A 25104-nucleotide genomic window follows, 5' to 3' on the forward strand; every position below is an offset into this window, starting at 1 on the left:
AAACTTAAGAGCTCAGATCTGCAGGCATGCATTAATATCCTTTTATTTATTCATATAAGCAATTTCACTGAATTTATTAGTATTATTCATGGTAAAGATGTTAAACATCATGTGTAGGATGTTCTCTTTAGATCTCTTTCCATTTTATTTTCTTTCAAATCTCTGACCTTATCCCTATTCAGCAGTTTGCCTATGTGGGAAATATGTAATAGAGACAAAATCTACCAGTTAAGAAGCTGCAGTCAGAAACTGGAATTACATCATTGTTCTAAAATGGGAAAAAAGTCTATCATGGATATTTAGTTATTACTATGTTTATCTCCTTTTAGCAAATCTTTTATTTAGCAATGATTAACACTATGGTATGAAAATTAATTGATGGAATCCATCCTTAATGCATTCTTCCCTGTTTCTTCTACAGACTTGGAGAACTTTTCTTTCTCTATTTCAGTTGCAGCTGCCTTAGAAACAGTGAGAGAATATAATGAACAAGTAAATATAACTAATACTGATTCCATTAGCCAATTATGGTGAGAGCATGGAATACAGGAAACAGTGTCATCAGAGACTTTGCTGAAAGTTGCACAGGGCTTATCAGTTCAGTAATTCTAAATAAAGTAAATTTCCTTGTCCTTATTTATTTATGCAGTCACTTCTTATGCCAAACTGACTGTGTAACATGCACTTCACTTGCTTGTGTTGAGGCTAATGAACTTTTGGCTGAGTGGTACTCTCTGTTCCTCAGAGGCCAAAAGCTGTTCAGCCTGGTGAAGCCAGAGTCACAGACTCTGAGGAGAAGCAGCTTTCCACACAACAAAAAAAAACAGTAACTAATGCATGTCACTTAGGCCCAGTCAATAACCCCATGCTCTTGATACCAAGATATTTAAGGATCCTTGGTTTCCAAGTTCAGAGGAGACCAAAGGAAATATCAGGGGACACCTGGGGACTGAGTTTTGGGGCACCCAAAAGGCCATGGACTTACCAAAACTGAGGACACCCCCGCTAGCCTCAAAGCTACCCCTTTGAGTTACCCTCAAAGTAGCTCAAACTGTGACCTGACTCTCCTGACATGTAACCAACTCCTGAAAATTCCTTTTATGATTGCAGTTTAATGCAAGATATGTTAGAATCTAAGAGAATAACTACAAACTCTTCAGAATGATCATATATTCTTTCTCCTTGCAACACTCTTTCACTTATGACTTTCATATCCTCCTTGACCATTCCTTAAGCTAAGAAATTAGGTTGTTTTATAACTTTTCAGCTCCTATTTTCCATACTTGTTCTTCTTTTCATTTTTTTTGCTCAGCTTTGTATCTTTCTTGAAAATCTCTTTCCCAGTAGACACAGTACTCCAGCCTTACCTTACTTTGAACTACGCAGCAGAATTGCTTAATGTCTATTTATATATACATCCCTGAGTGATGTTTATCTCTTCTCACAGTATCATGACATTGTTGTGTCAGAGTTGTCTCATCACTGATGTTTATCTCTTTTCACAGTATCATGACATTGTTGTGTCAGAGTTGTCTCATCACCCACTGTATTCTCCCATATACTTTTCTGCGTAACTGTTAGAAAGGCATTTCTACTCACCCCATCTTCTCTTTATGTGGTTTATTATTTCTGTCTATGTTCAATATTTTCACCATCTTCTGCTGAATTTCATCCTTTTTTTTCCACATATGTCTCAAAGTCATTTTGTATCCTTTGCCTTTCAAAGGCTCTGCTGACATCAAGGAAGGCCAAACTCATCGCTTTCCATCTGCCCAAACTGGACAAAAGGGAGTGGACCCCTGCAAAGGAGATTCTGATTAGATATTCAGAGAAGATTCCAACTGTTAAGAACAGCAGAAGAGTGGGACAGAGTGGGTGTGAATTCTTCATTGCTGGAGGTCTTTCAGATCGGGATAGACAGGCATCTGTCAGGAATGATATAAGTACAAGTACAGGAGTAATTTAACCCTATAATGAGCTCCCTTCCAATGATTCTCTGCACAAAAGAATTCTAAGTCTCAGAATAATTCTATGACAGAGCAAATAAATAATGTTTCAATTAAAGGATAAAATGACATTTTAATTTGCCTACATGGATCCTTCAAAATTTCCCAGAAGAATTCCCTAAGAAATTCCCAGAAATTTGAGGCTTCAAGTATTTAAACATGCATGTATGTCAGAAGATACTCTTTGAATTTTGATGCATTTTATACAAACACAAGACAACAGAATGATCATTTATTAAGGGTATTTTAAACAGAAGATGCTAATGACTAGTTTAATTTTGATATTTAAAATCATTTATAGTTCTAAAGTTTCCTTCAGCTTCGAGTGTGGGGAAATATGCACAGAGGGACATGCATGTATTCTCTTTCAAACTTAACCTTATGGTCTTATTTTTCACTCGAGCAGCAGTGGCAGCAAGCTTTAAGACCCATTGGTTCAACAGTGAGCTTTAGCAGTGATATTTTCTAGGGAACAAGAATAAATTAAGCCTCAGACTTTACGTGGTAACTATCCTGCAACATCTAAGAGGGAGGTCAAATTTAGTGAGGCAAAATTCAGGAGGAAGGGAGAAGCAGTCTTTCTTCTATACTTGATAAGTGTACAAGTGTTGGACTTCAATATTATTCTGTGGTTTCTGTGAAAGAGCCTCAGGCTTTTGAAAGCAATAATTTAGAATGTGCAAATCTAATGCAAGCAAAGCTTCCCCAGATGGTGTTCAGAAGTCAGCCTGTATTTCATAATCGCTCATTTCTCCTGAAAAGCTCATTCTTTCACTCCAGCAAAAGGGAGCCTTTTATAAGGATTGTTTTTGCAACAATATGAAATGTGAAATCCAAGCAAGGAAGTGTTGTAAGAGTAACTGTATATAAATAAAAACTACCTTGCCTAGATTAATTGTGAAATAATCACAACAAAATTTATAGTGAAATTGATGTGAAATATCCGTCAGAATAATGGAAATAAACTGCATTCTTTGTTCCTTATCCTTTGTTCCATATCCTTATATGCACAGAGCATATTCCCACTCAGCTCTTGAGGAAAAAATACATATCAGTGGCTAAATGAATATTGAAAGCAAATTCATAAAATTTTGAATGCTACATTCAGATCTGAAGCTTTTCTCAAGCTACTGCTGTAAGCAAAATAAAATAAAACACTAAAGTCTAAAATAGTTGGTAGAGAATGATATATTTTCATGACACCTTTTCCATATAAGGATGGTCTTACTTTGCTAAAAATGATTGATTTACAAACATATGACAGAAATCAGTCAGAAGAATTCTGTGTAACACTGCTGCAGAAGATCCAGGCTGCAAGACTGTAGACCTAGCCTGGAAATGGATAAATATACGGAGTCAATCAAGTTTCTAAAGTGAATCTACCAGGTTTTAAATTAGGCTCTCCTCAGGTTACTGAAGCTCTCAATGCAACTATGCAACTATATTTAAATTCCTAGGCCATTTTTCCTAAAATCCCTATGATTTTATTACACAGCATACATTTTAAGTACATGTGCATTTCTCTGAGCAACTTATTATAAAACCCAAGAATATTTCTTTTGGTTCTGCAGCTAAACTATAAGCAATTCCATCTGTGGCTTTTTCTCTTGCTTACAGATATTATTTGCAAGATGTGCTCTAAAAGCCCGCTCTTCCTTATCAACTGGAGGAAGTGCTGCCGTACTGTGGTGGCAAGTCTTGGGGACATCTGGTAAGCTGAACTGAGCAAATATTTTTAGGCGCTAATGATGAAGACAACGACACAAATGATGTTCCTCATCCCCTCTGCACCTGTCTTCTGCTTATGAAAAATCGGCAGGATCAGACTGTCTGCAGTCAAATGACCAGAAATGGTCATCTCTACTCATCTATTCTTTTCAATGGGAGAGGTTAATTTTAAAACAGTAAGGTAAAGCTATCAAAGGAGATCTAGCGGAAGAGTAATGGCATACAATAAATGAGATTTTAAACACAGTCCAGGAGAGCTGAATAACTGAAGCAAACTGCATCAGAAGAGTGCCTCCTGAATCAAGGATGGTGGGGAAGTACAGGTAATACAAAAAGGCAGACATAAAAAATACCTTCAATAACAAACATATTAAATATTTTAAAGTATCACACAGGAGCATGAATGAAAATAATTAATTAATTAATTACAATCTTAATTGTAGCTAGTACAGGCAGTGGAGAACACAGGGGTATCTTGGTTAGATGCTTTTACCAAGGCTGTATTTAACCTGCACATACATAATGAGTAAACTTGTGTCTAAGAGTGCAGTTGTACATCTTGCTGCAGTTTCATCCACCTTCCTTTGATTCCCCCCACTTTCTTGCCCCTCATCCCTTGAAGACAGCACCATGAATGTCTGCTTAGTCCTGGGTCCACATATTTGGGAACAAAGTAAGAATAGACGAGCTAAAACCGCCTGATATAGAGCCTATGCTTTCTTCATCTTTAGAGAAACTTTTGCTTTATGCAGAGAGGAATAAATAAAAAATTGGGCAAATCCCTCAATTCTATAAATAATGTACAGAGCTGTAGCAAGTGCATAAATTAAAGTCAATGAAAAGCTGCAGGAAAGCTCTAGGTTTTAAATACCAAAGTACTAGATTAAGCTGTTGTTAAAGAGAAAGTTTGAGAGGTTCATCTTACTTTATTCTTACTAATCAGTCTTATAACTGCATCCCATGTTGTGGAGAAGTGTATCAGACTGCTAAATTGATCCTAATTCTAGGTCTGCATTTTTCCTTTCTTCATACCTTTTTGCAACAATATCACTTTTTCATTTGCATCTCTTAAAATACTGTCTTACGAGACAGAGAGATTTATGTACATTAGGAATCACCTACTTCTGGTTCAGCCACCTTCCCAGTATTAGTAAAAGGTAGCATAGGTGTTCCTATTAATTATTTATCCTATTATTCTTTGTTTTCCCTTAAGGTTGTTTTACAGGACAATTTGCCAATCATCAGCTGAAGCCACAAATCATGATTGTAGAAGGACTCATAAAAGGGGAAAGATAGTCTGTCTCTCCTTAGCCTATCACTTTTGATGAATTTTAACATCATAAAGTAGTAGTTTTGTGTTCAGCACCTTCCTCCGTGATATATTTCCCCTCTGCAAGTATCTAAAAAAGCCATACAGGAAAAATTAAATTTGCTCTACAATATAATTTCAACACTGTTTACCCAGCTACTCCTTGAAGAGGAAGAAAGTATTTGTCTTTCTGTATAAGTTTTAGAAGATTATTTCTTTTATTCATTACTTTCTTTCTTAGAGGTCGCAGGAATATAGGAACACTGTCAAATAGAAATTAAGGAATTCTGCCAATAAATTTCACTCCAGAGGGAAATAGTATGATAGAAGAATATTTATTTTTATATATAATTGTTTCCTATTATTCCTATCATATTAAAATGAACAGCATATATTTGTATTCTGAAAAGATAAATGAAACTCAGAACTTTTGCAAAGTCTACAAGAAGCTGACAAATTTTGCTAATTTTTCTTTTGTGTATTTCCTGAGGGGGAGGAAAAAACTTGTTCTTCTGTCACATACACTAAAATAGCTGTCAAATTCAAGGCAGCATCACCACTTCTGAAAATTTTCAGAGCACCATATCATATTTTGATCGGAAGAGTAAAGCTTCCAAAAAGCTATTTTACACCTTTTCCTTCTTTTTTCCCTATAAATAAACTTCTTCAGCATGAAAATTAAAATAATTAGGTTTACTATGTAAATATATACAACCATTCTGATGCAAGATGCTAAGGTTTCACATACAGAGAATATTGACTCATTGTCCTAGTTTATTTACTCATTATTTTGGGGATCCAGCTATTCATCTGAGTTACAGAGAGGCCAGAATTCAAACATTAAAGAGTTTTCTTACACTCTGGTATTTTTAAACAAAGCATTTGTTAATGCTTCTTTCACAAGATAGAATCATAGAATCATTATGGTTGGAAAAGACCTTTAAGATAATAAAGTCCAACCATGAATCCATCACTACCATAACTACTAGATATTATTGTCTAATTCTTAAAGGACCTCACTGTGCAATTAGCAAACTGTTTGTAAGACGCAGAAGTAGAAATATGTGCCATTCCTCCCTTCTTGTATTGCTCTTCTTCTTGTATTGCTTTCCATCTCATTTAGAACTTACTTGAAAACAAAACAACGCAAGTGTCATTAAGAAGAGTCCCTTACCTAACAGACCCCTCTGAAAAGACAAAAGTGAAATGTCCCATTCTTGATAAATCTGAATATAAAACCACCTTAGCTGAGACATATGAGAAAAGAGGAGATAGAACTGAAGCTCGTTTAGCATTTAACAGTGATGAATATTTTCATGTATTTACTTTCTGATTTGGACAGAATCACACCTTCCCTAAGCTTTCCACAGATACATTCAAGTCGTGTTCAAAACTACAGAAAGGGTCAATAACCAAATAGGTTTGGATGATCTCATACAGTTAAACAACTCAGACACCTACAGTTTTCACAAAAAAAGTTTGAGGACATATGCTGCTTATTTCCCAAATATTACTAACGTTTTGCAAAAATAAAAATCTGAAACCATGAGAAACCATTGCTGCTGACATTGATTCCAACATACACAGGCTATGTGATATATAGGAAGCAGTAAAAGTGATCTATTAGATCCAGTTAAGCTGACAGCTTCAAAGTAAAGCTGTAAAGCAAGGATGAAACAGGAATAGGAGTAGGCAGTGGTATAAGTCTAAGAAAAAAACAGTGTTCAACCTTCATCTAGAAAAAAAATCCAAACTTACAGGCTTCTATCAATGTTTTATAAAAGTGGAGGTCTTTTACTAATTGCATGAACTATATAATTTGCCTTGGAAATAACCAGATTTGATATTCAGACATGAATTTTCTGTAAAGCTGAAGGACCACAGTGTGTGCAAGCAAGACTCTATCACCATCCACTTCAGCACGTGCATATTAGACATACTGTGTGATAATCAGCTGAGAAGTTGCCTACTCCTGACAAAATCTACTCTGCCAATCTCTGGTTGACAGTACTGAAAAAAATGCTTCCCAGCACCCATAAATCAAAAATGTGGGGCAGGTACCTACACCAATCTTTTAGAACATTAATAACTCAGACCCCTGTAAGAACAAAGATACTTCAAAGTTCAATTCCTCTTAAATAATATCTCCCATGAAATATTCCTCCTCTCAAAAATCCGTTATTTTAAGATATCTATTTGGTTTCTCATTTAATGCTGCAATTTGAATGCATGAAGAGAAAACACTTTGTTTTTAAACCCTACCAAGAAGCAGCTTTGCTGATATATACCTCTACATTCACGATAAACTACATTGGTCATCCTCTGGTAATTCAGGTGTTATTTTAAAGTCTGATATTTTTATGGCTTTAGTGAGGTTCTGTGATCACAACAATGATCCTCAGCTATTTGATTACTGGAAATAGAAAATAGAGATGAAAGCTTTTACAAAATATTCCCTTTGTGAAGAAAAAGAAAACAGGTGAAACCCTCAAATCATTAGCACACAGAATCTAAGTCAAATACGTCAGAACTGACGATGAGTTCAGCTATTAATGGCAGAATTTCTGACACCATTTTCATGTAATGATATATAATGTGTGTAATCAATAAGGGCCAGTTATAAACCTGCAACTGCTTTTGCAGTTGGTAACACAATGGTGCACAACAATTTTTGGCATATTGCTGCTCTGCCATATCACTACCTATATAAAAATGTTTAACCCCACATACTGTTACCAAAGCCTGGAGCTAGCTCACATTTCTGATTTAAGGTTATTTTTCATTATCATTGCCACTGTGAGAAGAGAAAATAAATAAATAGATGCATAGATAGATAGATAGATAGATAGATAGATAGAGGATGCTCCCTCAATATTTAAAGCCATTTTTTAGCATCCACTTTTAGTAAGACTTCATAGATAAGAAATGATAGCATTTTCTCTTGTTTATTAACATTTAACATGTGCACCAGTCTCTGACCAGAATTTGAAATCCTGAGATAAGAACAGGATATATTAGTAAAGGCTTGTTGACAGCCTCTTTCGAGTGCCCTTTTTTTTTAATGCCCTTTTCCATTGCCTCAGTTCTTAAACTAATATCTCAATAAATCTTGTTTGAAACTTAGCCACATAAAACATGCTCCATGAGCTCGATGGAACAGCACAGATCAGGACCTTCCTTATCAATGTAATAATAATACTGCTTTTAACTATACATCATTGCCAGCTTTATGCTGTTCGTAGGCAGTGAAATAATTCATTGACTTCAATGAAAAGCCTTGCTGAGCATCACTATCTTTTCTGACTTAAGTTCACTATTAGTAGCAAAATAGCAGCAATGTAATAAGTTCTTGGAAGTTTTGTATACACAAGATGTTTTTTCTCATTGGTTTATAACTCCCAAGAGTTTTTGACTCTCTCCAAGCCCTGGCAGCTCTAGGCCTCTTTGCAGGTATGAAGGTACCTCCAGCTCAAGACCAAGTGCTCTTACCAGCAGGCTTCAACTAACACAGTTACCGCTTTTAAAAGGTGTATGATAAACAGATTAAGTGCTTAAAAAAAAAAGTCAAAATTTAAAACTTAAATCTCCCATAGGAGACAGGTTTTATTTTCAAAATGCAGAGAAGAATCTGATTAAGTTCCTAAAAATTGCAATTGAATGACTTTTTATATTAAGTGTTTCAAATGCTCAAACATATTAATTTGCAATTTACAAACACAAACACCAAAATTGCAATAAGTTGTCAACCTCATTCTCTAACTCTTATTTTTCCAGAACACTTTTTGAATATCTAGTAATGAGTAATTTTGCCTCAGTGGCCACTTGCCTATGAACCTTTAAAATAACAGCAGGCAACTACATTTTTTCACCTTACACTTTGACTCTGGTTTCTTTGGAAAATGTTGTGAGTGTTTTAGCTTATCATTCCATTCTGGCTCAGGATGCTCTGAATCACATTCTGTCTTTGGCAATTCATCTTTCATGCCATGCATTGCAATTTCCCAGTCTGGCATTTCAGGCCATTAATAAAAATATTTTTAAGAATACTGATACAAATAAACCTATGTTAATGGCATCATCACTTTAGTGACTATAAAATAATAGCTGTAACATAGTTTAAAATCATAATTATTATATAATTGCAATTAATATATAAACTTATAACTGTAACAAAACAATGTTAGCAATAGTACTAGTAAACATATTAATTAAATAAACAATAAATTGGAGATATAACGTAAGAATCAATGCTTATCATAGCAATGTTGATCATGGCTTTGCTGTGCTAGTACTCTATTGTTGAATATGATTTGATTTTGGCTTTTATCTCTTACTAAGTTCTATTAAGTCTGCTATAGACATAAGGCACATATTTTTGACGCCTCCCTTGTGTGTAAGTAGGCCTCTTTGCAAATGACCCACTCAATGATAGGCTAATCTTTTTTCAAAGGCTATGGCAGACAGTAACTGCCCATAAGCAGTAAGATAGACTCATAAAATTTGCCCATCCCACCTAAATTTGGTGATGTGTAATTTTTCAAGCTTCCAATGAAAAGCTAAAGCACACAAGTAATGAAATATCATAAATTTTATATTACAATTGCATAAAGAAAACAAAATCTATCCTTTTTGGCCAACTAAATAATAACAGCTTCCACTCTCAGCTGAAAGGTCCTTTGCCTAAAGAGCCTCAACCCTGATTCACTCCTTTCATCTTATGTCTTTTCTTTCAAATAGCTCTTCTTCCCATGACAGCAAACACTGAAAGCAAAAATTGACTGAAATAGCAACTTGTCAAGCTATTTGAGAGTGTTCCAGACTTTATTTTATATATATACATATATATATATATATATATATATATATATATTTGGAGAGTGTTTCGTGACTAGAGAAGCTTGGGAAAATKTKTTTTGTTTTTTTTTTGTTAGTGCACTTCTGCACCTTTTTTTAAAACAAAACAAACAAGTTGCCATATTGCTCCCGTATATAACACCCATGTGGAACATTTTAAATTATAGTATTTCATATATCAGCTGTGCTTCCACATATGACACATTTAAACTTGACAGTTAACTCATATTGCTTCCCAAAGTAAACAAAATCAACAGGACTTTTCCTCTTTTTCTTCTTTTTCTTTTCCTTTTTCCGTTTTTCTTTTTCCATTTTTCTTTTTCTTTTTCTTTTTCTTTTTCTTTTTCTTTTTCTTTTTCTTTTTCTTTTTCTTTTTCTTTTTCTTTTTCTTTTTCTTTTTCTTTTTNTTTTTCTTTTTCTTTTTCTTTTTCTTTTTCTTTTTCTTTTTCTTTTTCTTTTTCTTTTTCTTTTTCTTTTTCTTTTTCTTTTTCTTTTTCTTTTTCTCTTTCCTTTTCTCTTTCCTTTTCTCTCCCTTTCCCCTCCCTTTCCCTTTCCCTTTCCCTTTCCCTTTCCCTTTCCCTTTCCCTTTCCCTTTCCCTTTCCCTTTCCCTTTCTTTTTGCTTTCAACTTTAGACAGGATGTTGTATAGAAACTATAAAAATTTGAATTTTTTTATGATGAACACTTAAAGAATTGCCTTACAGAAACCTAATTTGAACCTGTCTCCTCAGACATACAGAAAAATTAGCCTGATACAGACGCCTAGTGGAAAAAAACATTTATTTGTTATACACAGGTACAACATACTTCCCTTTTGAAACAGACACAATATAGAAATATCCTTTTTCATGTTCCCTAATGGACCTTGTGTAGCTAATACTTGATCTGCTTAGAGTTGAGTGAGTTGGATCCAGGGCTCCCTTCCAAATTTCTTTCCATGATTACGTACAGAGGCAACTCTCTAGCATCAGAGTTCTTATGAGTTACAACAAAGCCCTATACTCCCTATGTAAAATGCTAGAGACAAAATCATTAGGCTTATATCTCTTATATTAGACTCTATCATCAACAGAAAGGATAGTATCTAAGCTTTTTTGTTTATTTGTTTATTTTTTGTAACTATACTATGAAGATATCATCTGAAAATCAGAATTATATATAACTTCTGCTGAAGTAATCCAGACCTGTAGATACTTAGCAGCTCTGAAAATAGGTTTCTTCCTAGGACCTCTAACCCTGTAACCCTGCAAACCCTAGCATGCAAATTTAGAAATAATTATGTGACATTGTTTAGGTTTCCTTGGGGGCATGTTCACAGATTGTCATAAACACTATAACTGCATTGCTCTTACTTCCAAAATTGCACTACGGAGCAATACCCACACAGAATGCATTTTGATAGTGGGCAGAAAAAACTCAGGAGTGCTTGCAATCAGTCTTGAAAGCACACTCTAAAGCACCATATGCACTCCTTTTTCTTAGAATGTCAATAAGTTTTTGTTGCTGCTGCTTTTGGGAAGATATGGGGTTTTATCTTTCAGCAAGAATCAGTCTTGGAAATATAATTTGATGCTCACAGAGGTGTTGGCTTTTTATTGCATGTTTAAACCTACCTTAAAAATTAAATAAACCACTTCTAGACTCAGAAATCTCTCCCTCTAAAGCAAGTAAATGGCATTAGTGTATCAGGCAACTTGCCAGAAACTTACTGGCCATTACTATCAACCCCACTAAGGGAGGTAGAAAGTGCTATACTTAAAAGCCTCAGGCCTTTCCCTATTATCCAATTGCTTCCTAAGCAGAAATAATTTTTCAGTCATCTGTGGCAAATCAAAAGAAAAAAAAATCCAAACCAGTGAATTTCTGATCTTTACTTTCTCTGTAGCAATCAGCATTCTGTTTTCTTGCAGGTCAGACCAGTGCCCATGAACAGCCTTATATAGTACAGTTCAACTAGAACTGTAGAGTTAAACTAGAGATAGACCTTTAGGTATCTCAAAAAAAAAAAAAAAAAAAAAAAAAAAAAGGGAAATCTTGGGTAGTTTGCTTTTTTTTTTTTTTCCTTTTTTTCAAGTGAGATGTAGAAGTGGAAATGCCAAAGCTTTTTGACATTAACTCTTGATTCTAACTGGTTTTCATGACTCATTCAGATGGTAAGTGTGCAGCCAGATTGTGACAGTAATGGATAACATGAATAGATTATTCAAATTAAAATACATTTACTCAAGAAACTGTTTCTTTTCTGATTTCAGTTGGGGGGTGGTCTTATAAATAAGCTTAAAAGCAAAGAGATGGAAAATGTGGCTGAAGCAGAAAAAGCTCCATCATATTTCTGTCTAATATAACAAGTCTAGAGCTACTCACAGTGAGTGCTATATCTTTTTAAAGTGGCCATTCAGTGGCCATTCAGTGATTTACTGTGTTATATAACATAGTAAGGAATGTCTTCCATGAATAAAGTAGTTTTCACTGCCACACTAAAGAGACACACTCCTAAGCTGTAATCTGCTTATGGTTATCTTTGCAGAGCTGGGGAGACAGACTTTCTTTCAGTAAATGTGCTATAGATACAAGTTGTTGCAGGTCTCTTAAGTGACAGAGTGACAATAAGAGAGAGTTCAATGAAGAACAAGCTTCCTCAGACTTCCCTTGAAATAATAAATTTTACTCAAGGTAGTAGATGGGATAAAATCAGCCATGCTAAATATGGCTTAAATATATTATTACTAAAGAAGGACTGTTAAAAAATAGATGCATTGTCAGTGGAAAATTAGTGGTGATATCATTTCCCTTGATACATGAAAAGAATAACTGAAAACAGTAACACATACTGTGGCAAATATAAATTCTGTCACATCATAAAAATGTATTTTTAGAAGTGTCCACTGAAAGCTTACAAATCCACAGCCTTTTGCAGAATTGTTCTCTAAATTCAATTTGAACTGTTCTTAATAAAGTTCTTAATAATGATGAACGATACTTGACAATTATGTGGGTAACTAATCCTCACACAAGGAAGGGTTACAAGGGTAAAACAAGTAAGATGCCTCATTCAGACGCGGTTCCTTTGCAGAACAGAATAGACCTTCAGATGGCTTTGTTGTGTGCATCTGCAGCATGGCTGCCAACAGCTGCACACACACACGCACAAAGTATAATCATACAATCACAGAACGATTAAGGTTGGAAAGGACCTCTACAGATCATCTAGTTCAAGCCCCTTGCTCAAGCAAGGTCATCTAGAACATTTTGCACAGGATCACATTCAGATGGGCTTTGAATATCTCCAGAGGAGGCTCCACAATCCCTCTGTAGTTCTCTCAGCCTTTCCTTACAGGAGGGATGCTCCAGTTCCATCATCATCTTCATAGCTTTATTCTGGACAATCCATTCTCCAGAATTGGACAAGATACCCCAGGTGTGGCCTCACTACAACTGAGAAGGGGAGGAACACCTCCGTCGACCTGCTGGCAACACTCTTCCTAATGCACCCCAGAACACCACCGTCCTTCTTGGTCACAAGGGCACATTACCAGCTCATGGTCAGCTTGCTGTCCACCAGGACTCCCAGGTACTTCTCCACAGAGCTGCCTTCCCAACCCCCAGGTCAGCCCCCAACCTGCGCTGGTGCCTGTGGTTACTTCTCCATAGAGACAGGACCTTAGGTGAAAGCTGAAAGGCTGCTGCAGTCAAGGTAGACCAAATCCATTGCTTTCTCCTCATTTTCCTAGCCAGTCATTCCCTCATTGCAGGGTCTCAGGTTGGTTAAACATGATTTTCCCTTTGTGAATCCATGCTGACTGCTACTTATCACCTTCCTGTGAAAACTTCCATTTTCACACATTGCTGGATCTCTGTGCAAAGATGGGATCACACACTGATCCTGCATCCCACTATGGGATATTCCAAAACACGTAGGGAAGCCTGGAGTTCCTGAATCCTGCCTTCTTCTCTACATGTTTGCTTATGGCTGTTAAGTTGAACAATTTCCCACTTACTTTTTCCCTGAGGACTGAGGTGTGCTGCTTGGATGAGGCAGCTGAACTGAATTGAGTCACGCTCAGCTTATACTTAATTTTCAGATATTAAACTGACACTCTTAAAAATGGTAGAATTGCTGTGCTGTGCCCCACAGGGTTTCAGATGGGTGCTCTAACACACATCCTCTCAGAATGTGGTTATTCAAGGCTTCTTTTCTCTATTCCCCCAATTTTTCATTGTTACAAGTCTTATATGCATTTTTTTTTCTCAAAGTTTTCTTACCCTTCTTTATTTGCTCACTGGAGATTCAAGCATTTTCCCAAAGCAGTCTAATTCCCACAGGATCCAATAAGAATTTTAATATATCCCTACTTTTAAATTAAACTTATATTCTATTTCTCTTTATCCATAACGACTAACATAACATCACTCCATAACATGGAGATGGCAGAGAGCCTAGCTGAAGAAATTTTCAGGTGTAAAGGTGCTGCATAAATTATTTCTTTTCTTTTAAAATTAAACAGTCCATGTTTATACACAAGACATTTTTTTGCCACATAAAAACAGCACAAACTTTCACAGTGTTCGGTAAGCAACTGACAAATTCAGGTCACCTGCTGGTTACCATCCAAGTAGGTGGCCCCAGTCTGTGGATGGAAAATACAGTTGATATGCTTTCAATGCATAGACCAATGCATTTAATCCATTTTGAGATGGAGCTTCCACTGGCATAAAGCAGCACAGCTCTTTTTCATGGTTAATCATCTCATAATAATATTCTAAAATTAAGATAAGGATATGCTTCCTGGAATCTTCTTGCTTTTCTGGAGGACTAAGAGAGACATTTTTATTCTGCTTTTCACTGAGGCTCACAATCCTCCTTTCTCGAGTTAATCTGCTCTTTATTAGAAGACTGGTGAGGGGCACCATGGGCTAAACTCTTGTGGAGCTAAAGAGCAGAATGCAAAAGCTTCAGGGTTGTTACAAAACTTTATAACAAGAAGAGACAAGCTTACTGGGTGACATCGAATGTAAATACAGAAATGTTATTCTGTTGTAGAAATTTTGTATGTTAAGTATAGAAATATTATTCTAGATTTGTGTAACATTATATTCACTTAACTTATGTTAAAGATCTCCAGAGTCTCCTTCTTTGGAGTTCTTTAAAACCCGCTTGGATGCAGCCCTGTGCCACGTGCTCTAGGTGACCCTGCGTGTGCAGGGGGGTTGGACTTGATGACCTCTGAGGTCCCCTCCAACCTTGGGCATTCTATGATTCTATGTAATCTTGCAAGAACTGATTCAAACATATATATGCATTAGAGTTGAAAATATCATTTTTTTCTCCTGATTCTGAGGGAGAATAATTCTTCTCAAAGTGTTAATGAGGATTTATTTATGCATACATGCAATCATGTTCTCAAGATTTTTTCCTCTTGTACACCAGATGTATTTTAAACACTATGTGTATTAGAAATAATCTTAGCTCAAAATACAGATAAGAGGGTGCTGGAAAATATGTTAGCATGATCTCCAGTTTGACCGCTACTCCAGATGAAAAATCCCAATCAAGAATTACTTGTTTTTTTCATGACCTCCAAGCCAAATGAAAACACATTATGCATCGGTATATATATAAATATATATATTTTCTCTCTCTCAGTTGTGTAACTGCAGAGAGATACTACGTCATAAGCAAATGAGAAAAGACTGCAAAACAAAATTATGCTGGCAGAGACTTACAAGCTTAGTCTTAGTAGGTAAGAATTGCCAAAAAAAATAAGCCATTAGATGTTTCCTGAACAACTGTATTCTTGTATCCTACTTGAAAGACAAAACAACAAGACTTTTTTTTTTAAATAGGCATCTTGGTTGCAATTTATATCAATTATGATTTTATTAATTGCAATTTTCTTTCTGTCTCTGCCTAATAAAAGTGTAAGAAAGAGCAAAAAAAAAAAAAAAAAGTTCTCACTTGTTGTTGTGAATTGTTGTATCCAGAACTACAGAATGTGTAATATGTTGTTACCCAAACAGGACAGAAGGAAGAATGCAAGGGTGTTATTATGCAGTAGAATGTGAAAGAGATGCACTGCACTCTGAAAATATTTCACAGAAGAAGAGAAGAACATTCTTTTCAAGATTGGAAAGAGGATTTCTATTGAGGAGCATATTTTCCACTGGCTGAGAAAGTTAAAAAGAGCATTAAGTTCTACAAGTTTTGTAGCCGAGTACCTTAGAGGCAGGTAGAATATAATTTGTGTTTTTTTGACCTCGGTATGAAAACATCTATTTTTGCAAGAAAGTGTTAAAATTCTGTTAGAGTTTGGGATTAGACTGAGGCTAATGTCTGGTAACAATTGTCAGATCATTTCCAGTTTGGAGCTTGCCAGATTCTTCTCAGAAGTGCAGACTGGAAACACGGGAGACATAGACAGTACAGGAAATTCCAATTAGATTTAATGAAAACATTTTTACTTTGAAGGTTGTTGGAGGCTGAAATTCCCCACTGAGGCTGTGCAATCTTCATCTTGCAGTTACTCATATTTTCACTTGCTGAGATTCTCAATATACTGATTTAATGTAGACCTGAGGTGGAAGAGTTGGATCAGAGCTCCTGATCTCCCTTCTAACATAAATTGTTCTGTCATTCTAGCAGCAGAACTATGCAAAATAACTGGTATATCTCACAGCATCAATGGGTGCCTTCTTCATGTCCAAACTATTAAGGCTCACCTTCCCTTGGAGGTAACCTGATTGCTTTTTGAAATGCAAAAGAAGGCAATGGCACCTTCACTGAATTATCTTTGAAAACCTTCAGTGCAAATACACAACTGCAATGACATCATCTTGCTTTTAATACAGACCTTAGCAGTTCCACTCCTCATCCAGTTTCCTTCCACTCATCTTTCAAGCCTGTATGAAGACGCATATCTCTAATACCTCCATAACCTCTCCACATTGCGGGCACTTAGAGTCTACACTGACATGTGAGTCTAGTTAGCTGTGTGGTTTGAGAAACCTTAAAACATCCTATCTTAATTTGACTTCTTATTTTCTGTTCAACTTCTAAACTAGATGACGATAACAATAAATTGCTGTGTCACTGAGACAATGAGAGAAACGTGTCATATGTACTCTTCTTCCTCTGTTGATAGTACACGTACTGCAAGACAATTCATGTAAATTCATGTGAATAGAACTCTTACTATTAAATTACATTTATTTAGTTAAAATTTATCAATTTTAAATTTAGCACTTGGTTCTAAATTCATTCTAAATAATCCAAGAAGCACTTTTGCCTTCTCTCTATCCTCTAGCTCTTTCTTTAAATTATATTTGTCAGTACTGCCTAAATAGCTTGCTCTATTTTTACACTTGCCCCTCCATGGTCTCTAGTTATTTCTTCAGGTGCGATGTTCTGCTTTTGGATGCTCTTTCGATCTTCCCCATTGCATTGACTAGATGGGGTTTGACTAGATGACCTCTGAGGTCCCTTCCAACCTTAAGCATTCTATGATTGACAACTCAGTTGAGGACACTGGGAAACATGAATTTGTATTCCATTCTGTTCAAGGAAAGAAAAAATGGAGTTGTGAGGACAAGACTGGTAGTTCTTATCTTCACTTCTCTACCGACAACGTCTCTCCCGCTTCCTCTTTGGGCTCAAACAGCTGAAGGCATCAGAGACAAAAAAGCCTACAAACATGCAGAAATTGCTCAGCCCTCATCCTGTGTGTTTCCTTAATCTGTCTTGTACAATACAGGAGCTCATGAAAAGAGGCCAAGAGCAAGAGCTACTCCTTGCTTTATATTTATATTCTTTCACAGACCTCAGGTGCCCTAAACAGCATGTGTCATGGGGCAGGCTCTTTGCAAATGCAATAGAACTGAAATTCCTGATGGGAAGCTTGGTAAATGTCTTTAGAGCAATATAAGTAGCTTTGTGGTAATGCTTCTCCTTGAAACCAAAATGTTAGCAAAATCCATCTCTGTCACAAAACTGTCACTAAAACCCCAAAATTTGTAGGGAAGAGAATAGTTAAAAAGAAAGCACTCCAAAACAAACAAAAAGACCTCTCTGCATCAATCCTCCAAGTTTTACAGAACAGAAAGAAGCTGGGCAGAATCTTCTACAGGAAATGACATTTCCTATTTTCTCCCCAGAGACTTAAAACAGTAAGCGCTTGTTCCATAGACAAATCTTGACAGCACAAGTGACTCCTCAGTGTCAGCCAGGGTTGCTGAGAACACTGGAACAATTGTATCAGGTCAGCCCAGACATCCGTCTGGCCCCGCATCCTGTCTGGCAGCATCCTAGCGGATGCCTGGGGACGGGTAGGAGAATGGAGCAGGCATATAATGATGCCTCCCACATCTGGTGATTTGTAGGATTTTTATCATCAAAGAAAGTCTCTTGGAACTCAGTAAGTCTGTAAGTGTAGGTAGAATTTTATCCACACCTTTCCTCCCCACCCCGACTCCCACCTTGTTTTCAGGTAAACACAAATTAACCTGCAGGATCCACAGCTTATTGGCAAGCATTTCCACAGCTCAATGCTCAATGACGTGTGGTGTCAAGAACCTTTTCCTTTTACTTCTTTTGAATCTGTCAGTATTATATTTATTTGAAGGTCTCCAGGTCCTTCACAGATTACAGGTTTGTTTGTTTTGCTGAAAAATTCTTGCCTTTTCAGTTGTTTCCGGAATAACTGCTCTTTCAGATCTTTGATCATCTTTACAATCATTTTCCAGTGCTACAGCACTTCTTGAGATGAGGAACTAAACTAATTTCACTGACTTTCACCTGCCTGCACCAAGAAATGTAGACTAATGCACAAGTGTATCTTTCCAAATGCAAATCTCAATCCTAACTTGGCAGATAAAACAACATGTTGTTTTATCAGGGGGAAGCAAGAGCAGGGCATGGGTCTCCCCAAAAAAGTAGGGTGACAGGTCCCTTTTCTTCCATATTTTTCCATGTTTGTCCATTCTGAATTTTCTTTCTACTCTGTGCTTCCCAAATCAAAATGTCTTTTCATTCTAGGCTGTGGTTAATAGAGCTCTGATTTAAACACGTACAGGAATAATTAATACAAATGTGGGACAGCAGATTGTAAGAGACCACAGAACAACTTCAAAATTGGGAAAATCGGTTTGAAATGGATTGGGAGGAAAACATTTAACATTTCTTAAACGTTATGTCTTTAAAAATAAACAAGTGAAGCAGTGTGAGTATTCCTTTCAAACATTTAGATCATTATCCCCTTAAAGTGAGTGGAAAATTCCAATAATCTCATTAGGAATTTAACTTAGAAAAATACAACTGCGAATAAGCCAGGCAGACAAGCTATTGAATACTTCTTTCGCCTTCCTATGTTGTTTGAGGTGCCCAAGACATTACCTTTACATTTCTGTGGACTTATAAATATTCAAGAGTGTTATGAATGCAGTTTATACCATCTACCATGATCCATCAAAAAAGATCAATCCTAAACAAGAATTAGGCTTGATCTAAAAATGGTATTTATAGAGTATTTTTTCACAGAACTGTTGCTACAGATCAGATCTCAGAATTATGTATATACGACCTTGTAGCAGTTCAACTGTGAACCTATGAGTCATCACATGTCACTTAGCATTAGTTGCCAAAATTATATGAAAAGTGAAGTTACTGAAAAGTTATTCTCACAGCTATGAGAAAATTATATCTTCCCATAGAAAATGCTACAGAAAGCTTTTTTGTTTTTGTTTTTGTTTGCATCCATCTTTAGTAAACTGTGGTTGGAATAAATTTAAAAAAAAAGATTCCAATCAAAACTGCTGGACTGAAGGGATGTACAAAAATGTAACTTACTACCTACATATAAAATTCTAGGAAATGACTTAGCACTGGCAGTAGTAAAAATTCCAAGGAATAGCTGATGCCAAGGTACAAAACTAGGTACATTTTGTTCTCTTTTATAAAATGTCTTCTGTCCAAAAATTGAATGCAACAAAAGTAAAATACACTCAGTGTTTGTGCCATCCCTGTGGTGTACAAAGAACCTCTTAAATAGATTGGATCTGACCGGTAAGATTAATTTGTATAGAATATCTTTCACAGAATAATAACCCAAAATGTTTCTTAATTGGTGCTGCAAATTTACTAAATATGTTTATAGTATGGATAAAGACAAATACTTTCAAAGCTCAACTTTCCTTTTTTTTTTTTAAACTCCTCTGGGCACCTCCTGAACTGGGAGTAACCTGGAGATACCCAAGGTAATTTTAGCTACTTCTATTCTCTCAGCCCTGAACATTCATTGCCATGGTATTTCCAAATTCAGTAGCTTTTGAATCTTAATTCTTCTCTCTCCAAATTACATTTAAATCTCTCTTTATTTTAGCAAAAGTAATGTGGGAGACTTTTTATCTTCCTGCCAATTTACTTGTTTTCATAGCTTTATTTATATGTTTTCTTACCAAAACCTGGGAAATCAGACATTTCGTTATGAAAGCCAAAGGATTCCTCTCTCGCTGCCACCCCTGAAGTTGATATTATTAAGTTGTCATGTAACTCAGACGTTGAGAAGAATACCAGATATTATGAAGCTGATAATAAACAGACACACACACAAAAAAGACACCCTTAAAATCCTTCATCTCAGTGATAGACAAAGGCAGTATAAATATGCAAACTTGTATGGTAAATTAATTGCAATATTTTCAGTTTTAAAATAAACACCATATGGAGCATAATACCCAAGGGACAAAGATTTGTGTTTTCTTCATAGCTGTCTTTTTTTAGTAAGCTTTGACTGAAAAATCCCTATTTTGATTTTAAGGTGAGATCCCATACTAGTAAAAACATCTAAAGTGTATTATGTTATTCATGCACCAGCTGTGCCCTGACCCATTCTGCACAGGTTTAACTGAAAAGCCTAACTGAAATTCATATATTACTTGGAAATATGATGACTGAAAAAGACTAAAGAAAATTTTAATATACGTGTGTTTTGGAAGCATAGTATCCATTTGTATATATACTTACCCATTATTGTATATACACAATAGTATGTAACATAAAGAAGTTTATGACTTCTACAGCGTTTACCCCTGTCACTAGTCCTTCTTTCATTCATTGTGTCAACAGCACAGATTTGGTCAGGAAACACTAGTTCCCATCAGCATCTGTGTACTTCACTGGCAGCAAAAGTGGTAGTAAACAGCTATGTCTTGGAAAGGTTGGGTCTGCTGAATTGCCAGGCTCCTCTTCCCGCTAGCCAGTACATTACCATTTAAACCAAATGCAACCAAAGTACTCATTCCTGCTCAGTAAATGGCAGGTTTATCCTTCATTTTGATATTTCTATTTTTGTGCTTGCATGGCTTCATTTTGGAAGCTGATGCACTATGATTTTTACAGTGCAGGAGATGACAGAGGTGATTTCGTGCAGCTCCCCTCATCATTTCACTCCCAGCTCTTTGCTCCTATGACTCTGGAAAAGCTGGAAACTGCTTGTGCTAAATTAAACTCTCCACAGCTATTAATTAAACTTGGAATGCTTTTGCTACTAGCAGTTCTTATTTTGGGTGTAACTTAATGATAATAGCTACACTGCAGAAATATGCTGCTGATGAGATGCCATCTAATCTCTCCTCCTATATTTATTTTTGTCTTTGCTTCACTGGAATGTTTCTTATCGGCTTGTGTAGACAGTAAGATAAACCCTTTCTAAAACATACTTCTCCTATTCTGAATACAAATGACCTGGCACTGGAGAGAGATCCTACAGTCACATATGTGCATTGCTTCTGTTAAAACTGAACAAGAAAATGTACAGTTCAAATCTCATGTGTTTGAGACTTGGAAAAAGAGCTAAAGCAGATGAATACAGCCTCAGCCAGACATGAAAAAAAGATCTCATGAAAATGTTAAATTTTGCATTTGATACACTTGGGTATCATATCTGAAACTGTTTGCCTACTTTCAAAGTAGATTTAGTGCTATTACTTTTGCTATAACAAGAGTAGGATTTGGTTTTGTTTTGTTTTTTTAATGTAGCATGGCATGTTTCCAAACAATTTCTCTATCCCTAGCTTTCATTAAAATAGTTCTTTTAAAAATTAAGTTTAAAAAATATTTTTTTTTGAGATTTTGCTGCCTGTGACTCTGAACAGTCTACCCTGGAAGCTGAACATAGTTGCCCGTGGACAGTACAATTGTTTCTGTATCTGAAATGCTGATAAGAATTCTGTAGATAATCCCTACTGATAAATAACATCCAGTTAAATCTTACACCTGTGTCAGATCAGCAAGGCTAACAACTCTCAAATGTACTGGAAACATTTTCTTAAGCTTATTTAAAATAAGCTGATTTAATAAAATCAGCAATTTCATAAAATTTAATAAAAAACACCTCTTATTTACCTTCCCTTTTCAAGAAAGTTCTGAAAGTTATGCATTTACATTTGTTTAATAAATTTGTTTAATAAATTATCAGTTATGAAAATGTAACTCTGAAATGGATGGTAGTAAACAACTGCTCACATTGACCAGAAAATATTTATTTTTTTAACTGAGGACAATTTCTGACAAACAAACAAAGACAGATCTGATAAATAACATTTTAAGGAAACTCGTGCCTTCGTAAAAGCTCCTTAATGATCATTCAGCATGTGCTGAAAGTTGGATCCTGCACTAATGTACCTAAGCAGAGACTAGAGGGCTTAATGTTTAACTACCATTTTCAAAGATGTTGCCACTGGTTTTCAAGCTTTCCTCCAAAATATTGAGGCAACTTGAGCACTCTCTGCTCTTCTGAAAGTAATTAGTTCAGTTTATGTTTCAGGAAAACAAATAGATTTTATATTATAGATAGATAGATAGATATAATTAAAGTTACTTGAGTTTTTCTGTTGAAATGATTTACTGATGGACCAATGCTTTGTATCAAATGCAGTTCACCCTAGGAATTGTGTCCTGGCTTTCCATAGGAAAACTCAAACAAAATGATTCATTCTTGTTTGGTTTGATCCTAATCAGAATGTTTGTCATGTTGCCTTATGAGTGCTGCATTTCTACTCCCTGGTCTCTCCTGGGGGTCAGACTGTATTTCCCCTATAGAGACTTAAAGATCCCCAGTGCATTGCAGGATTTGTGAGATCTTCAGTGCTTAGGGAGAGCTCCACAGTGCCTGAAATACTGGAAATCTGCTCTCTCTATTTCACTGTGCTTTATCACTCTTTCCCTGTAAGAGTATCACACCATCAGGAAAGACAGAGATTAATGTGATGTCATTTCACCAAGATGAGATTTTAAATTCCAAAAGTTTTGACAAGTCTTGCACTAAATTTTTCAGAAATTCCTATTACAAAGATGAGAGGAAAAAACATTATACTTTTTAGAACTTCCCATGGAAATTCTGAAGCTTTGGATTTGCAGGAGGAGAATCTAATCTGAGAAGTTGCTTTCCAAGCTTTTTCACTTCTAGAACAGAGCAATTTATTCTGCTATATGTCATACATATCATGTACATATCATGTCATCCCTTCAAGGATATTAAAATATCTGGCCAGTGGAGAAGGATCAGCTGACCCTCTCCTATGAATCATGCTCTTAGTCCATCTCCACAGCATTAGGTCTGGGAGGAGAAAGTATGTGAAGATTTTTTGTGTATGTTGGGGAAGCATATGTGTACCTGAAGGGGTAATTACCTGCGTAGGCAAGTGTAAACTGGAGGAGAAAAGAAAATTATTTGAAGAGACATTGGGGATTTTGGAGGAGGCAATAGTTGCCTACATTAAACCAAACTCTTTCAATGGCAATGAAGTCATTCCATGCTTGAAGGACTTGGTTAGACTTTTCAAAAAGAAAATAAAAAAACCCCAATCCCTCAAACTTCTACTGCACATGAAAAGGATTACAATTACATAAATACTTAGCACTTTCACCCCCCCACACACTTGTCCCCTTCTGGATTTTTCAGGCAAATCTTAATATTTATGGAGGATTTTTTTTAACTTTTTTAACTTTTGTTGTTACATTTTACACCTGATCTGTTGGGCTGAGCCATTCCATCTGGAAATAACACCCACAGATAAATCGTGTCTAACTTGGCATAACAGAAAATGCAATGGAAAGTGAAATAATATAGCCCCATATTCTATGGGAATAGCTGAAATTTTAAAAGGGATTTCATAAAGTGAGTGGACTAATAGATTGATCTAACACCAGAATGCATACCAGAGTGCAAGAAAATAAGAGACCTTATGTAACATGCTCAAAAAGCTAAAAAAAAAAAAAAAAGAAAAAGAAAAAGTCTTGCAGTAGTTCCAATTACAAGCACAATGTTAGAATCAAGAGTTTCTTTGATGTAATGCTATTTATTTGCAAAGCATATAAAAGCCCTGCTCACCCGAAGGCATTTTTCTACTTTCAAGTTTCTTTGCTTTAGCATTACTTAGCACTACTTCTTTATTCTCTAAACTTTTCTTGGTTTTCTGCTGTCTATGTTTGTTTAAGGCATGTTCCTTTTGTACCTCTCTGAAATTAAGAACGATTTTGCTCACAGAACTCAGTATCTGATTGAAGTGCATGTTCCTATAATGGTCGTAAACATTTAAGACAAGCATTTACAATCAACAAGAGTGACTACATGTCAGTCTCTGAACTTCTAGGAAATCTTTAAGAATTCTTTAAGAATCTATAAGAAATGAAGAGTTTATTATTGGAGGGTCTGCTTGAAACAGTACTAACTACAGTGTCATCCAAGCACTACTCAAACATTAATGAGACTCAACATTCATGACTAATATAATCAAACATTAATGACTGGTCTGAATTGTATGTCTGAAAACTTACCTGATTTATAAAAAGTGGCTGTAGAATTAAAAAATCATTTTTCTCTTTCCATTTAATAAGGACAGACGGGGAAAAAATCTAATTAAATTACTTGCATTATATCTGTGAAACGCTAATAAATTCCCATATTAGTATATATAAAAAAAAACAAAAAAAAAGTAAGCAAAATTCTACTGTCATTGCAAAATTAGCATTTTTATAGATCTGTCATTCTCTTTACAGAGCAGATTCCAGGGATCCAGAGCAATCTCAGGAATCTAACTTTGCTTAAGGGCCAAAGGTATAGCCTGGCATCTGCAGGCATGTACATTCTCCGTGTTGTTCATCACAGTCTATGAGGCCATTCCAAGTCAAGCATGTGCTCTAAACTGAAAGATACT

Source organism: Nothoprocta perdicaria, unplaced genomic scaffold, assembly GCF_003342845.1.
Source record: "Nothoprocta perdicaria isolate Ctin4 unplaced genomic scaffold, notPer1 scaffold_55, whole genome shotgun sequence".
In the NCBI taxonomy this organism is placed as follows: Eukaryota; Metazoa; Chordata; class Aves; order Tinamiformes; family Tinamidae; genus Nothoprocta; species Nothoprocta perdicaria.